The sequence below is a fragment of the Triturus cristatus genome, unplaced genomic scaffold (assembly GCF_964204655.1).
Source record: "Triturus cristatus unplaced genomic scaffold, aTriCri1.1 SCAFFOLD_183, whole genome shotgun sequence".
Classification (NCBI taxonomy): domain Eukaryota; kingdom Metazoa; phylum Chordata; class Amphibia; order Caudata; family Salamandridae; genus Triturus; species Triturus cristatus.
In genome coordinates, this window is record NW_028187963.1 from 1,085,941 (window position 1) to 1,104,039 (window position 18,099).

Here is an 18,099-nt window from a genome sequence, read left to right on the forward strand (position 1 = left end):
CTTAGGAGTCTCATTTGGTTTTTCAGGCTCCCCGCAGTCAGTAAGCACGTTTCCTGGCTCTAGGGCTGCCAATACAGCTTTTGCCAGCGTTTTTGAAATCCTGCCACCTACTGTGACTCTGGCCTACATTAATAAGCATCATATCACCTTTTCGCCGCCAGGAGTCTTCACTGTGAGATTTGGACTCTCATGTGGGTTTTCAGGCTCCCCGCAGTCAGTAAGCACGTTTCCTGGCTCTAGGGCTGCCAATACAGCTTTTGCCAGCGTTTTTGAAATCCTGCCACCTACTGTGACTCTGGCCTACATTAATAAGCATCATATCACCTTTTCGCCGCCTAGGAGTCTTCACTGTGAGATTTGGACTCTCATGTGGGTTTTCAGGCTCCCCGCAGTCAGTAAGCACGTTTCCTGGCTCTAGGCTGCCAATACAGCTTTTGCCAGCGTTTTTGAAATCCTGCCACCTACTGTGACTCTGGCCTACATTAACAAGCATTTCACCTTTTTGCCGCACAGAAGTCTTCACTGTGAGATTTGGACTCTCATGTGGTTTTTTGGAGCCCTGCAGTTTGCGGCCTCGCGGGCACAAATGTGGACCATGACCCCTTACAAGCTTGTTTTCTTTTTTTTTTTTTTTTTTTTGTTGTTTGACTTTTGAGCTTCGGAGCCTTGTTAGACCTCACGGTGAGCTTAGGAGTCTCATGTGGTTTTTCAAACTCCCCGGAGTCAATAATCACGTTTCCAGGGTCTAGGTCTGCCAACAGCTTTTGCCAGCGTTTTTGAAATCCTGCCACCTACTGTGACTCTGGCCTACATTAATAAGCTTCATATCACCTTTTCACCGCCTACGATTCTTCACTGTGAGATTTGGACTCTCATGTGGTTTTTTGGCTCCCTGCAGTTTGCAGGCCTCGGGTACAAAAATGGACCATGACCCCTCACAAGCTTGTTTTTTTTTTTTGTTTGACTTTTGAGCTTGGGAGTCTTGTTAGACGTTACGGTGAGCTTAGGAGTCTCATTTGGTTTTTCAGGCTCCCGGCAGTCAGTAAGCACGTTTCCTGGCTCTAGGGCTGCCAATACAGCTTTTGCCAGCGTTTTTGAAATCCTGCCACCTACTGTGACTCTGGCCTACATTAATAAGCATCATATCACCTTTTCGCCGCCTAGGAGTCTTCACTGTGAGATTTGGACTCTCATGTGGGTTTTCAGGCTCCCCGCAGTCAGTAAGCACGTTTCCTGGCTCTAGGCTGCCAATACAGCTTTTGCCAGCGTTTTTGAAATCCTGCCACCTACTGTGACTCTGGCCTACATTAACAAGCATTTCACCTTTTTGCCGCACAGAAGTCTTCACTGTGAGATTTGGACTCTCATGTGGTTGTTTGGATCCCTGCAGTTTGCGGCCTCGCGGGCACAAATGTGGACCATGACCCCTTACAAGCTTGTTTTCTTTTTTTTTTTTTTTTTTTTTGTTTGACTTTTGAGCTTCGGAGCCTTGTTAGACCTCACAGTGAGCTTAGGACTCTCATGTGGTTTTTCAAACTCCCCGGAGTCAATAATCACGTTTCCAGGGTCTAGGGCTGCCAACAGCTTTTGCCAGCGTTTTTGAAATCCTGCCACCTACTGTGACTCTGGCCTACATTAATAAGCTTCATATCACCTTTTCACTGCCTACGATTCTTCACTGTGAGATTTGGACTCTAATGTGGTTTTTTGGCTCCCTGCAGTTTGCAGGCCTCGGGGACAAAAATGGACCATGACCCCTCACAAGCTTGTTTTTTTTTTTGTTTGACTTTTGAGCTTGGGAGTCTTGTTAGACGTTACGGTGAGCTTAGGAGTCTCATTTGGTTTTTCAGGCTCCCCGCAGTCAGTAAGCACGTTTCCTGGCTCTAGGGCTGCCAATACAGCTTTTGCCAGCGTTTTTGAAATCCTGCCACCTACTGTGACTCGCCTACATTAATAAGCATCATATCACCTTTTCGCCGCCAGGAGTCTTCACTGTGAGATTTGGACTCTCATGTGGGTTTTCAGGCTCCCCGCAGTCAGTAAGCACGTTTCCTGGCTCTAGGGCTGCCAATACAGCTTTTGCCAGCGTTTTTGAAATCCTGCCACCTACTGTGACTCTGGCCTACATTAATAAGCATCATATCACCTTTTCGCCGCCTAGGAGTCTTCACTGTGAGATTTGGACTCTCATGTGGGTTTTCAGGCTCCCCGCAGTCAGTAAGCACGTTTCCTGGCTCTAGGCTGCCAATACAGCTTTTGCCAGCGTTTTTGAAATCCTGCCACCTACTGTGACTCTGGCCTACATTAATAAGCATCATATCACCTTTTCGCCGCCTAGGAGTCTTCACTGTGAGATTTGGACTCTCATGTGGGTTTTCAGGCTCCCCGCAGTCAGTAAGCACGTTTCCTGGCTCTTGGCTGCCAATACAGCTTTTGCCAGCGTTTTTGAAATCCTGCCACCTACTGTGACTCTGGCCTACCTTAATAAGCATCATATCACCTTTTCGCCTCCTAGGAGTCTTCACTGTGAGATTTGGACTCTCATGTGGGTTTTCAGGCTCCCCGCAGTCAGTAAGCACGTTTCCTGGCTCTAGGCTGCCAATACAGCTTTTGCCAGCGTTTTTGAAATCCTGCCACCTACTGTGACTCTGGCCTACATTAATAAGCATCATATCACCTTTTCACCGCCTACGATTCTTCACTGTGAGATTTGGACTCTATGTGGTTTTTTGGCTCCCTGCAGTTTGCAGGCCTCGGGGACAAAAATGGACCATGACCCCTCACAAGCTTGTTTTTTTTTTTTGTTTGACTTTTGAGCTTGGGAGTCTTGTTAGACGTTACGGTGAGCTTAGGAGTCTCATTTGGTTTTTCAGGCTCCCCGCAGTCAGTAAGCACGTTTCCTGGCTCTAGGGCTGCCAATACAGCTTTTGCCAGCGTTTTTGAAATCCTGCCACCTACTGTGACTCTGGCCTACATTATAAAGCATCATATCACCTTTTCGCCACCTAGGAGTCTTCACTGTGAGATTTGGACTCTCATGTGGGTTTTCAGGCTCCCCGCAGTCGTAAGCACGTTTCCTGGCTCTAGGCTGCCAATACAGCTTTTGCCAGCGTTTTTGAAATCCTGCCACCTACTGTGACTCTGGCCTACATTAACAAGCATTTCACCTTTTTGCCGCACAGAAGTCTTCACTGTGAGATTTGGACTCTCATGTGGTTTTTTGGATCCCTGCAGTTTGCGGCCTCGCGGGCACAAATGTGGACCATGACCCCTTACAAGCTTGTTTTCTTTTTTTTTTTTTTGTTGTTTTGACTTTTGAGCTTCGGAGCCTTGTTCGACCTCACGGTGAGCTTAGGACTCTCATGTGGTTTTTCAAACTCCCCGGAGTCAATAATCACGTTTCCAGGGTCTAGGGCTGCCAACAGCTTTTGCCAGCGTTTTTGAAATCCTGCCACCTACTGTGACTCTGGCCTACATTAACAAGCATTTCACCTTTTTGCCGCACAGAAGTCTTCACTGTGAGATTTGGACTCTCATGTGGTTTTTTGGATCCCTGCAGTTTGCGGCCTCGCGGGCACAAATGTGGACCATGACCCCTTACAAGCTTGTTTTCTTTTTTTTTTTTTTTGTTGTTTTGACTTTTGAGCTTCGGAGCCTTGTTAGACCTCACGGTGAGCTTACGACTCTCATGTGGTTTTTCAAACTCCCCGGAGTCAATAATCACGTTTCCAGGGTCTAGGGCTGCCAACAGCTTTTGCCAGCGTTTTTTAAATCCTGCCACCTACTGTGACTCTGGCCTACATTAATAAGCTTCATATCACCTTTTCACCGCCTACGATTCTTCACTGTGAGATTTGGACTCTCATGTGGTTTTTGGCTCCCTGCAGTTTGCAGGCCTCGGGGACAAAAATGGACCATGACCCCTCACAAGCTTGTTTTTTTTTTTTGTTTGACTTTTGAGCTTGGGAGTCTTGTTAGACGTTACGGTGAGCTTAGGAGTCTCATTTGGTTTTTCAGGCTCCCGGCAGTCAGTAAGCACGTTTCCTGGCTCTAGGGCTGCCAATACAGCTTTTGCCAGCGTTTTTGAAATCCTGCCACCTACTGTGACTCTGGCCTACATTAATAAGCATCATATCACCTTTTCGCCGCCTAGGAGTCTTCACTGTGAGATTTGGACTCTCATGTGGGTTTTCAGGCTCCCCGCAGTCAGTAAGCACGTTTCCTGGCTCTAGGCTGCCAATACAGCTTTTGCCAGCGTTTTTGAAATCCTGCCACCTACTGTGACTCTGGCCTACATTAACAAGCATTTCACCTTTTTGCCGCACAGAAGTCTTCACTGTGAGATTTGGACTCTCATGTGGTTTTTTGGATCCCTGCAGTTTGCGGCCTCGCGGGCACAAATGTGGACCATGACCCCTTACAAGCTTGTTTTCTTTTCTTTTTTTTTTTTTTTTGTTTGACTTTTGAGCTTCGGAGCCTTGTTAGACCTCACAGTGAGCTTAGGACTCTCATGTGGTTTTTCAAACTCCCCGGAGTCAATAATCACGTTTCCAGGGTCTAGGGCTGCCAACAGCTTTTGCCAGCGTTTTTGAAATCCTGCCACCTACTGTGACTCTGGCCTACATTAAAAGCTTCATATCACCTTTTCACTGCCTACGATTCTTCACTGTGAGATTTGGACTCTAATGTGGTTTTTTGGCTCCCTGCAGTTTGCAGGCCTCGGGGACAAAAATGGACCATGACCCCTCACAAGCTTGTTTTTTTTTTTGTTTGACTTTTGAGCTTGGGAGTCTTGTTAGACGTTACGGTGAGCTTAGGAGTCTCATTTGGTTTTTCAGGCTCCCCGCAGTCAGTAAGCACGTTTCCTGGCTCTAGGGCTGCCAATACAGCTTTTGCCAGCGTTTTTGAAATCCTGCCACCTACTGTGACTCGCCTACATTAATAAGCATCATATCACCTTTTCGCCGCCAGGAGTCTTCACTGTGAGATTTGGACTCTCATGTGGGTTTTCAGGCTCCCCGCAGTCAGTAAGCACGTTTCCTGGCTCTAGGGCTGCCAATACAGCTTTTGCCAGCGTTTTTGAAATCCTGCCACCTACTGTGACTCTGGCCTACATTAATAAGCATCATATCACCTTTTCGCCGCCTAGGAGTCTTCACTGTGAGATTTGGACTCTCATGTGGGTTTTCAGGCTCCCCGCAGTCAGTAAGCACGTTTCCTGGATCTAGGCTGCCAATACAGCTTTTGCCAGCGTTTTTGAAATCCTGCCACCTACTGTGACTCTGGCCTACATTAATAAGCATCATATCACCTTTTCGCCGCCTAGGAGTCTTCACTGTGAGATTTGGACTCTCATGTGGGTTTTCAGGCTCCCCGCAGTCAGTAAGCACGTTTCCTGGCTCTTGGCTGCCAATACAGCTTTTGCCAGCGTTTTTGAAATCCTGCCACCTACTGTGACTCTGGCCTACATTAATAAGCATCATATCACCTTTTCGCCTCCTGGGAGTCTTCACTGTGAGATTTGGACTCTCATGTGGGTTTTCAGGCTCCCCGCAGTCAGTAAGCACGTTTCCTGGCTCTAGGCTGCCAATACAGCTTTTGCCAGCGTTTTTGAAATCCTGCCACCTACTGTGACTCTGGCCTACATTAATAAGCATCATATCACCTTTTCACCGCCTACGATTCTTCACTGTGAGATTTGGACTCTATGTGGTTTTTTGGCTCCCTGCAGTTTGCAGGCCTCGGGGACAAAAATGGACCATGACCCCTCACAAGCTTGTTTTTTTTTTTTGTTTGACTTTTGAGCTTGGGAGTCTTGTTAGACGTTACGGTGAGCTTAGGAGTCTCATTTGGTTTTTCAGGCTCCCCGCAGTCAGTAAGCACGTTTCCTGGCTCTAGGGCTGCCAATACAGCTTTTGCCAGCGTTTTTGAAATCCTGCCACCTACTGTGACTCTGGCCTACATTATTAAGCATCATATCACCTTTTCGCCACCTAGGAGTCTTCACTGTGAGATTTGGACTCTCATGTGGGTTTTCAGGCTCCCCGCAGTCGTAAGCACGTTTCCTGGCTCTAGGCTGCCAATACAGCTTTTGCCAGCGTTTTTGAAATCCTGCCACCTACTGTGACTCTGGCCTACATTAACAAGCATTTCACCTTTTTGCCGCACAGAAGTCTTCACTGTGAGATTTGGACTCTCATGTGGTTTTTTGGATCCCTGCAGTTTGCGGCCTCGCGGGCACAAATGTGGACCATGACCCCTTACAAGCTTGTTTTCTTTTTTTTTTTGTTGTTGTTTTGACTTTTGAGCTTCGGAGCCTTGTTCGACCTCACGGTGAGCTTAGGACTCTCATGTGGTTTTTCAAACTCCCCGGAGTCAATAATCACGTTTCCAGGGTCTAGGGCTGCCAACAGCTTTTGCCAGCGTTTTTGAAATCCTGCCACCTACTGTGACTCTGGCCTACATTAACAAGCATTTCACCTTTTTGCCGCACAGAAGTCTTCACTGTGAGATTTGGACTCTCATGTGGTTTTTTGGATCCCTGCAGTTTGCGGCCTCGCGGGCACAAATGTGGACCATGACCCCTTACAAGCTTGTTTTCTTTTTTTTTTTTTTTGTTGTTTTGACTTTTGAGCTTCGGAGCCTTGTTAGACCTCACGGTGAGCTTAGGACTCTCATGTGGTTTTTCAAACTCCCCGGAGTCAATAATCACGTTTCCAGGGTCTAGGGCTGCCAACAGCTTTTGCCAGCGTTTTTTAAATCCTGCCACCTACTGTGACTCTGGCCTACATTAATAAGCTTCATATCACCTTTTCACCGCCTACGATTCTTCACTGTGAGATTTGGACTCTCATGTGGTTTTTGGCTCCCTGCAGTTTGCAGGCCTCGGGGACAAAAATGGACCATGACCCCTCACAAGCTTGTTTTTTTTTTTTGTTTGACTTTTGAGCTTGGGAGTCTTGTTAGACGTTACGGTGAGCTTAGGAGTCTCATTTGGTGTTTCAGGCTCCCCGCAGTCAGTAAGCACGTTTCCTGGCTCTAGGGCTGCCAATACAGCTTTTGCCAGCGTTTTTGAAATCCTGCCACCTACTGTGACTCGCCTACATTAATAAGCATCATATCACCTTTTCGCCGCCAGGAGTCTTCACTGTGAGATTTGGACTCTCATGTGGGTTTTCAGGCTCCCCGCAGTCAGTAAGCACGTTTCCTGGCTCTAGGGCTGCCAATACAGCTTTTGCCAGCGTTTTTGAAATCCTGCCACCTACTGTGACTCTGGCCTACATTAACAAGCATTTCACCTTTTTGCCGCACAGAAGTCTTCACTGTGAGATTTGGACTCTCATGTGGTTTTTTGGATCCCTGCAGTTTGCGGCCTCGCGGGCACAAATGTGGACCATGACCCCTTACAAGCTTGTTTTCTTTTTTTTTTTTTTTTTTTTTTGTTGTTTGACTTTTGAGCTTCGGAGCCTTGTTAGACCTTACGGTGAGCTTAGGACTCTCATGTGGTTTTTCAAACTCCCCGGAGTCAATAATCACGTTTCCAGGGTCTAGGGCTGCCAACAGCTTTTGCCAGCGTTTTTGAAATCCTGCCACCTACTGTGACTCTGGCCTACATTAATAAGCTTCATATCACCTTTTCACCGCCTACGATTCTTCACTGTGAGATTTGGACTCTCATGTGGTTTTTGGCTCCCTGCAGTTTGCAGGCCTCGGGGACAAAAATGGACCATGACCCCTCACAAGCTTGTTTTTTTTTTTGTTTGACTTTTGAGCTTGGGAGTCTTGTTAGACGTTACGGTGAGCTTAGGAGTCTCATTTGGTTTTTCAGGCTCCCCGCAGTCAGTAAGCACGTTTCCTGGCTCTAGGGCTGCCAATACAGCTTTTGCCAGCGTTTTTGAAATCCTGCCACCTACTGTGACTCTGGCCTACATTAATAAGCATCATATCACCTTTTCGCCGCCAGGAGTCTTCACTGTGAGATTTGGACTCTCATGTGGGTTTTCAGGCTCCCCGCAGTCAGTAAGCACGTTTCCTGGCTCTAGGGCTGCCAATACAGCTTTTGCCAGCGTTTTTGAAATCCTGCCACCTACTGTGACTCTGGCCTACATTAATAAGCATCATATCACCTTTTCGCCACCTAGGAGTCTTCACTGTGAGATTTGGACTCTCATGTGGGTTTTCAGGCTCCCCGCAGTCGTAAGCACGTTTCCTGGCTCTAGGCTGCCAATACAGCTTTTGCCATCGTTTTTGAAATCCTGCCACCTACTGTGACTCTGGCCTACATTAACAAGCATTTCACCTTTTTGCCGCACAGAAGTCTTCACTGTGAGATTTGGACTCTCATGTGGTTTTTTGGATCCCTGCAGTTTGCGGCCTCGCGGGCACAAATGTGGACCTTACAAGCTTGTTTTCTTTTTTTTTTTTTTTTTTTTTGTTGTTTGACTTTTGAGCTTCGGAGCCTTGTTAGACCTCACGGTGAGCTTAGGAGTCTCATGTGGTTTTTCAAACTCCCCGGAGTCAATAATCACGTTTCCAGGGTCTAGGGCTGCCAACAGCTTTTGCCAGCGTTTTAAATCCTGTCACCTACTGTGACTCTGGCCTACATTAATAAGCTTCATATCACCTTTTCACCGCCTACGATTCTTCACTGTGAGATTTGGACTCTCATGTGGTTTTTTGGCTCCCTGCAGTTTGCAGGCCTCGGGTACAAAAATGGACCATGACCCCTCACAAGCTTGTTTTTTTTTTTTGTTTGACTTTTGAGCTTGGGAGTCTTGTTAGACGTTACGGTGAGCTTAGGAGTCTCATTTGGTTTTTCAGGCTCCCGGCAGTCAGTAAGCACGTTTCCTGGCTCTAGGGCTGCCAATACAGCTTTTGCCAGCGTTTTTGAAATCCTGCCACCTACTGTGACTCTGGCCTACATTAATAAGCATCATATCACCTTTTCGCCGCCTAGGAGTCTTCACTGTGAGATTTGGACTCTCATGTGGGTTTTCAGGCTCCCCGCAGTCAGTAAGCACGTTTCCTGGCTCTAGGCTGCCAATACAGCTTTTGCCAGCGTTTTTGAAATCCTGCCACCTACTGTGACTCTGGCCTACATTAACAAGCATTTCACCTTTTTGCCGCACAGAAGTCTTCACTGTGAGATTTGGACTCTCATGTGGTTTTTTGGATCCCTGCAGTTTGCGGCCTCGCGGGCACAAATGTGGACCATGACCCCTTACAAGCTTGTTTTCTTTTTTTTTGTTTTTTTTTTTGTTTGACTTTTGAGCTTCGGAGCCTTGTTAGACCTCACAGTGAGCTTAGGACTCTCATGTGGTTTTTCAAACTCCCCGGAGTCAATAATCACGTTTCCAGGGTCTAGGGCTGCCAACAGCTTTTGCCAGCGTTTTTGAAATCCTGCCACCTACTGTGACTCTGGCCTACATTAATAAGCTTCATATCACCTTTTCACTGCCTACGATTCTTCACTGTGAGATTTGGACTCTAATGTGGTGTTTTGGCTCCCTGCAGTTTGCAGGCCTCGGGGACAAAAATGGACCATGACCCCTCACAAGCTTGTTTTTTTTTTTGTTTGACTTTTGAGCTTGGGAGTCTTGTTAGACGTTACGGTGAGCTAGGAGTCTCATTTGGTTTTTCAGGCTCCCCGCAGTCAGTAAGCACGTTTCCTGGCTCTAGGGCTGCCAATACAGCTTTTGCCAGCGTTTTTGAAATCCTGCCACCTACTGTGACTCTGGCCTACATTAATAAGCATCATATCACCTTTTCGCCGCCAGGAGTCTTCACTGTGAGATTTGGACTCTCATGTGGGTTTTCAGGCTCCCCGCAGTCAGTAAGCACGTTTCCTGGCTCTAGGCTGCCAATACAGCTTTTGCCAGCGTTTTTGAAATCCTGCCACCTACTGTGACTCTGGCCTACATTAATAAGCACCATATCACCTTTTCACCGCCTACGATTCTTCACTGTGAGATTTGGACTCTATGTGGTTTTTTGGCTCCCTGCAGTTTGCAGGCCTCGGGGACAAAAATGGACCATGACCCCTCACAAGCTTGTTTTTTTTTTTTGTTTGACTTTTGAGCTTGGGAGTCTTGTTAGACGTTACGGTGAGCTTAGGAGTCTCATTTGGTTTTTCAGGCTCCCCGCAGTCAGTAAGCACGGTTCCTGGCTCTAGGGCTGCCAATACAGCTTTTGCCAGCGTTTTTGAAATCCTGCCACCTACTGTGACTCTGGCCTACATTAATAAGCATCATATCACCTTTTCGCCGCCTAGGAGTCTTCACTGTGAGATTTGGACTCTCATGTGGGTTTTCAGGCTCCCCGCAGTCGTAAGCACGTTTCCTGGCTCTAGGCTGCCAATACAGCTTTTGCCAGCGTTTTTGAAATCCTGCCACCTACTGTGACTCTGGCCTACATTAACAAGCATTTCACCTTTTTGCCGCACAGAAGTCTTCACTGTGAGATTTGGACTCTCATGTGGTTTTTTGGATCCCTGCAGTTTGCGGCCTCGCGGGCACAAATGTGGACCATGACCCCTTACAAGCTTGTTTTCTTTTTTTTTTTTTTTTTTTTTTGTTGTTTGACTTTTGAGCTTCGGAGCCTTGTTAGACCTCACGGTGAGCTTAGGACTCTCATGTGGTTTTTCAAACTCCCCGGAGTCAATAATCACGTTTCCAGGGTCTAGGGCTGCCAACAGCTTTTGCCAGCGTTTTTGAAATCCTGCCACCTACTGTGACTCTGGCCTACATTAACAAGCATTTCACCTTTTTGCCGCACAGAAGTCTTCACTGTGAGATGTGGACTCTCATGTGGTTTTTTGGATCCCTGCAGTTTGCGGCCTCGCGGGCACAAATGTGGACCATGACCCCACAAGCTTGTTTTCTTTTTTTTTTTTTTTTTTGTTGTTTGACTTTTGAGCTTCGGAGCCTTGTTAGACCTCATGGTGAGCTTAGGACTCTCATGTGGTTTTTCAAACTCCCCGGAGTCAATAATCACGTTTCAAGGGTCTAGGGCTGCCAACAGCTTTTGCCAGCGTTTTTTAAATCCTGCCACCTACATATCACCTTTTCACCGCCTACGATTCTTCACTGTGAGATTTGGACTCTCATGTGGTTTTTTGGCTCCCTGCAGTTTGCAGGCCTCGGGTACAAAAATGGACCATGACCCCTCACAAGCTTGTTTTTTTTTTTTGTTTGACTTTTGAGCTTGGGAGTCTTGTTAGACGTTACGGTGAGCTTAGGAGTCTCATTTGGTTTTTCAGGCTCCCCGCAGTCAGTAAGCACGTTTCCTGGCTCTAGGGCTGCCAATACAGCTTTTGCCAGCGTTTTTGAAATCCTGCCACCTACTGTGACTCTGGCCTACATTAATAAGCATCATATCACCTTTTCGCCGCCTAGGAGTCTTCACTGTGAGATTTGGACTCTCATGTGGGTTTTCAGGCTCCCCGCAGTCAGTAAGCACGTTTCCTGGCTCTAGGCAGCCAATACAGCTTTTGCCAGCGTTTTTGAAATCCTGCCACCTACTGTGACTCTGGCCTACATTAACAAGCATTTCACCTTTTTTGCCGCACAGAAGTCTTCACTGTGAGATTTGGACTCTCATGTGGTTTTTTGGATCCCTGCAGTTTGCGGCCTCGCGGGCACAAATGTGGACCATGACCCCACAAGCTTGTTTTCTTTTTTTTTTTTTTTTTTGTTGTTTGACTTTTGAGCTTCGGAGCCTTGTTAGACCTCACGGTGAGCTTAGGACTCTCATGTGGTTTTTCAAACTCCCCGGAGTCAATAATCACGTTTCAAGGGTCTAGGGCTGCCAACAGCTTTTGCCAGCGTTTTTTAAATCCTGCCACCTACATATCACCTTTTCACCGCCTACGATTCTTCACTGTGAGATTTGGACTCTCATGTGGTTTTTTGGCTCCCTGCAGTTTGCAGGCCTCGGGTACAAAAATGGACCATGACCCCTCACAAGCTTGTTTTTTTTTTTTGTTTGACTTTTGAGCTTGGGAGTCTTGTTAGACGTTACGGTGAGCTTAGGAGTCTCATTTGGTTTTTCAGGCTCCCCGCAGTCAGTAAGCACGTTTCCTGGCTCTAGGGCTGCCAATACAGCTTTTGCCAGCGTTTTTGAAATCCTGCCACCTACTGTGACTCTGGCCTACATTAATAAGCATCATATCACCTTTTCGCCGCCTAGGAGTCTTCACTGTGAGATTTGGACTCTCATGTGGGTTTTCAGGCTCCCCGCAGTCAGTAAGCACGTTTCCTGGCTCTAGGCTGCCAATACAGCTTTTGCCAGCGTTTTTGAAATCCTGCCACCTACTGTGACTCTGGCCTACATTAACAAGCATTTCACCTTTTTTGCCGCACAGAAGTCTTCACTGTGAGATTTGGACTCTCATGTGGTTTTTTGGATCCCTGCAGTTTGCGGCCTCGCGGGCACAAATGTGGACCATGACCCCTTACAAGCTTGTTTTCTTTTTTTTTTTTTTTTTTGTTGTTTTGACTTTTGAGCTTCGGAGCCTTGTTAGACCTCACGGTGAGCTTAGGACTCTCATGTGGTTTTTCAAACTCCCCGGAGTCAATAATCACGTTTCCAGGGTCTAGGGCTGCCAACAGCTTTTGCCAGCGTTTTTTAAATCCTGCCACCTACTGTGACTTGGCCTACATTAATAAGCTTCATATCACCTTTTCACCGCCTACGATTCTTCACTGTGAGATTTGGACTCTCATGTGGTTTTTGGCTCCCTGCAGTTTGCAGGCCTCGGGGACAAAAATGGACCATGACCCCTCACAAGCTTGTTTTTTTTTTTTTGTTTGACTTTTGAGCTTGGGAGTCTTGTTAGACGTTACGGTGAGCTTAGGAGTCTCATTTGGTTTTTCAGGCTCCCCGCAGTCAGTAAGCACGTTTCCTGGCTCTAGGGCTGCCAATACAGCTTTTGCCAGCGTTTTTGAAATCCTGCCACCTACTGTGACTCGCCTACATTAATAAGCATCATATCACCTTTTCGCCGCCAGGAGTCTTCACTGTGAGATTTGGACTCTCATGTGGGTTTTCAGGCTCCCCGCAGTCAGTAAGCACGTTTCCTGGCTCTAGGCTGCCAATACAGCTTTTGCCAGCGTTTTTGAAATCCTGCCACCTACTGTGACTCTGGCCTACATTAATAAGCACCATATCACCTTTTCACCGCCTACGATTCTTCACTGTGAGATTTGGACTCTATGTGGTTTTTTGGCTCCCTGCAGTTTGCAGGCCTCGGGGACAAAAATGGACCATGACCCCTCACAAGCTTGTTTTTTTTTTTTGTTTGACTTTTGAGCTTGGGAGTCTTGTTAGACGTTACGGTGAGCTTAGGAGTCTCATTTGGTTTTTCAGGCTCCCCGCAGTCAGTAAGCACGTTTCCTGGCTCTAGGGCTGCCAATACAGCTTTTGCCAGCGTTTTTGAAATCCTGCCACCTACTGTGACTCTGGCCTACATTAATAAGCATCATATCACCTTTTCGCCGCCTAGGAGTCTTCACTGTGAGATTTGGACTCTCATGTGGGTTTTCAGGCTCCCCGCAGTCGTAAGCACGTTTCCTGGCTCTAGGCTGCCAATACAGCTTTTGCCAGCGTTTTTGAAATCCTGCCACCTACTGTGACTCTGGCCTACATTAACAAGCATTTCACCTTTTTGCCGCACAGAAGTCTTCACTGTGAGATTTGGACTCTCATGTGGTTTTTTGGATCCCTGCAGTTTGCGGCCTCGCGGGCACAAATGTGGACCATGACCCCTTACAAGCTTGTTTTTTTTTTTTTTTTTTTTTTTTTTGTTGTTTGACTTTTGAGCTTCGGAGCCTTGTTAGACCTCACGGTGAGCTTAGGACTCTCATGTGGTTTTTCAAACTCCCCGGAGTCAATAATCACGTTTCCAGGGTCTAGGGCTGCCAACAGCTTTTGCCAGCGTTTTTGAAATCCTGCCACCTACTGTGACTCTGGCCTACATTAATAAGCATCATATCACCTTTTCGCCGCCTAGGAGTCTTCACTGTGAGATTTGGACTCTCATGTGGGTTTTCAGGCTCCCCGCAGTCAGTAAGCACGTTTCCTGGCTCTAGGGCTGCCAATACAGCTTTTGCCAGCGTTTTTGAAATCCTGCCACCTACTGTGACTCTGGCCTACATTAATAAGCATCATATCACCTTTTCGCCACCTAGGAGTCTTCACTGTGAGATTTGGACTCTCATGTGGGTTTTCAGGCTCCCCGCAGTCGTAAGCACGTTTCCTGGCTCTAGGCTGCCAATACAGCTTTTGCCATCGTTTTTGAAATCCTGCCACCTACTGTGACTCTGGCCTACATTAACAAGCATTTCACCTTTTTGCCGCACAGAAGTCTTCACTGTGAGATTTGGACTCTCATGTGGTTTTTTGGATCCCTGCAGTTTGCGGCCTGTGTTTTCTTTTTTTTTTTTTTTTTTGTTGTTTTGAGCTTCGGAGCCTTGTTAGACCTCACGGTGAGCTTAGGAGTCTCATGTGGTTTTCAAACTCCCCGGAGTCAATAATCACGTTTTCCAGGGTCTAGGGCTGCCAACAGCTTTTGCCAGCGTTTTAAATCCTGTCACCTACTGTGACTCTGGCCTACATTAATAAGCTTCATATCACCTTTTCACCGCCTACGATTCTTCACTGTGAGATTTGGACTCTCATGTGGTTTTTTGGCTCCCTGCAGTTTGCAGGCCTCGGGTACAAAAATGGACCATGACCCCTCACAAGCTTGTTTTTTTTTTTTGTTTGACTTTTGCTCACAAGCTTGTTTTTTTTTTTTGTTTGACTTTTGAGCTTGGGAGTCTTGTTAGACGTTACGGTGAGCTTAGGAGTCTCATTTGGTTTTTCAGGCTCCCGGCAGTCAGTAAGCACGTTTCCTGGCTCTAGGGCTGCCAATACAGCTTTTGCCAGCGTTTTTGAAATCCTGCCACCTACTGTGACTCTGGCCTACATTAATAAGCATCATATCACCTTTTCGCCGCCTAGGAGTCTTCACTGTGAGATTTGGACTCTCATGTGGGTTTTCAGGCTCCCCGCAGTCAGTAAGCACGTTTCCTGGCTCTAGGCTGCCAATACAGCTTTTGCCAGCGTTTTTGAAATCCTGCCACCTACTGTGACTCTGGCCTACATTAACAAGCATTTCACCTTTTTGCCGCACAGAAGTCTTCACTGTGAGATTTGGACTCTCATGTGGTTTTTTGGATCCCTGCAGTTTGCGGCCTCGCGGGCACAAATGTGGACCATGACCCCTTACAAGCTTGTTTTCTTTTTTTTTGTTTTTTTTTTTGTTTGACTTTTGAGCTTCGGAGCCTTGTTAGACCTCACAGTGAGCTTAGGACTCTCATGTGGTTTTTCAAACTCCCCGGAGTCAATAATCACGTTTCCAGGGTCTAGGGCTGCCAACAGCTTTTGCCAGCGTTTTTGAAATCCTGCCACCTACTGTGACTCTGGCCTACATTAATAAGCTTCATATCACCTTTTCACTGCCTACGATTCTTCACTGTGAGATTTGGACTCTAATGTGGTTTTTTGGCTCCCTGCAGTTTGCAGGCCTCGGGGACAAAAATGGACCATGACCCCTCACAAGCTTGTTTTTTTTTTTGTTTGACTTTTGAGCTTGGGAGTCTTGTTAGACGTTACGGTGAGCTAGGAGTCTCATTTGGTTTTTCAGGCTCCCCGCAGTCAGTAAGCACGTTTCCTGGCTCTAGGGCTGCCAATACAGCTTTTGCCAGCGTTTTTGAAATCCTGCCACCTACTGTGACTCTGGCCTACATTAATAAGCATCATATCACCTTTTCGCCGCCTAGGAGTCTTCACTGTGAGATTTGGACTCTCATGTGGGTTTTCAGGCTCCCCGCAGTCAGTAAGCACGTTTCCTGGCTCTAGGCTGCCAATACAGCTTTTGCCAGCGTTTTTGAAATCCTGCCACCTACTGTGACTCTGGCCTACATTAATAAGCACCATATCACCTTTTCACCGCCTACGATTCTTCACTGTGAGATTTGGACTCTATGTGGTTTTTTGGCTCCCTGCAGTTTGCAGGCCTCGGGGACAAAAATGGACCATGACCCCTCACAAGCTTGTTTTTTTTTTTTGTTTGACTTTTGAGCTTGGGAGTCTTGTTAGACGTTACGGTGAGCTTAGGAGTCTCATTTGGTTTTTCAGGCTCCCCGCAGTCAGTAAGCACGTTTCCTGGCTCTAGGGCTGCCAATACAGCTTTTGCCAGCGTTTTTGAAATCCTGCCACCTACTGTGACTCTGGCCTACATTAACAAGCATTTCACCTTTTTGCCGCACAGAAGTCTTCACTGTGAGATTTGGACTCTCATGTGGTTTTTTGGATCCCTGCAGTTTGCGGCCTCGCGGGCACAAATGTGGACCATGACCCCTTACAAGCTTGTTTTCTTTTTTTTTTTTTTTTTTTTTGTTGTTTGACTTTTGAGCTTCGGAGCCTTGTTAGACCTCACGGTGAGCTTAGGACTCTCATGTGGTTTTTCAAACTCCCCGGAGTCAATAATCACGTTTCCAGGGTCTAGGGCTGCCAACAGCTTTTGCCAGCGTTTTTGAAATCCTGCCACCTACTGTGACTCTGGCCTACATTAACAAGCATTTCACCTTTTTGCCGCACAGAAGTCTTCACTGTGAGATGTGGACTCTCATGTGGTTTTTTGGATCCCTGCAGTTTGCGGCCTCGCGGGCACAAATGTGGACCATGACCCCACAAGCTTGTTTTCTTTTTTTTTTTTTTTTTTGTTGTTTGACTTTTGAGCTTCGGAGCCTTGTTAGACCTCACGGTGAGCTTAGGACTCTCATGTGGTTTTTCAAACTCCCCGGAGTCAATAATCACGTTTCAAGGGTCTAGGGCTGCCAACAGCTTTTGCCAGCGTTTTTTAAATCCTGCCACCTACATATCACCTTTTCACCGCCTACGATTCTTCACTGTGAGATTTGGACTCTCATGTGGTTTTTTGGCTCCCTGCAGTTTGCAGGCCTCGGGTACAAAAATGGACCATGACCCCTCACAAGCTTGTTTTTTTTTTTTGTTTGACTTTTGAGCTTGGGAGTCTTGTTAGACGTTACGGTGAGCTTAGGAGTCTCATTTGGTTTTTCAGGCTCCCCGCAGTCAGTAAGCACGTTTCCTGGCTCTAGGGCTGCCAATACAGCTTTTGCCAGCGTTTTTGAAATCCTGCCACCTACTGTGACTCTGGCCTACATTAATAAGCATCATATCACCTTTTCGCCGCCTAGGAGTCTTCACTGTGAGATTTGGACTCTCATGTGGGTTTTCAGGCTCCCCGCAGTCAGTAAGCACGTTTCCTGGCTCTAGGCAGCCAATACAGCTTTTGCCAGCGTTTTTGAAATCCTGCCACCTACTGTGACTCTGGCCTACATTAACAAGCATTTCACCTTTTTTGCCGCACAGAAGTCTTCACTGTGAGATTTGGACTCTCATGTGGTTTTTTGGATCCCTGCAGTTTGCGGCCTCGCGGGCACAAATGTGGACCATGACCCCACAAGCTTGTTTTCTTTTTTTTTTTTTTTTTTGTTGTTTGACTTTTGAGCTTCGGAGCCTTGTTAGACCTCACGGTGAGCTTAGGACTCTCATGTGGTTTTTCAAACTCCCCGGAGTCAATAATCACGTTTCAAGGGTCTAGGGCTGCCAACAGCTTTTGCCAGCGTTTTTTAAATCCTGCCACCTACATATCACCTTTTCACCGCCTACGATTCTTCACTGTGAGATTTGGACTCTCATGTGGTTTTTTGGCTCCCTGCAGTTTGCAGGCCTCGGGTACAAAAATGGACCATGACCCCTCACAAGCTTGTTTTTTTTTTTTGTTTGACTTTTGAGCTTGGGAGTCTTGTTAGACGTTACGGTGAGCTTAGGAGTCTCATTTGGTTTTTCAGGCTCCCCGCAGTCAGTAAGCACGTTTCCTGGCTCTAGGGCTGCCAATACAGCTTTTGCCAGCGTTTTTGAAATCCTGCCACCTACTGTGACTCTGGCCTACATTAATAAGCATCATATCACCTTTTCGCCGCCTAGGAGTCTTCACTGTGAGATTTGGACTCTCATGTGGGTTTTCAGGCT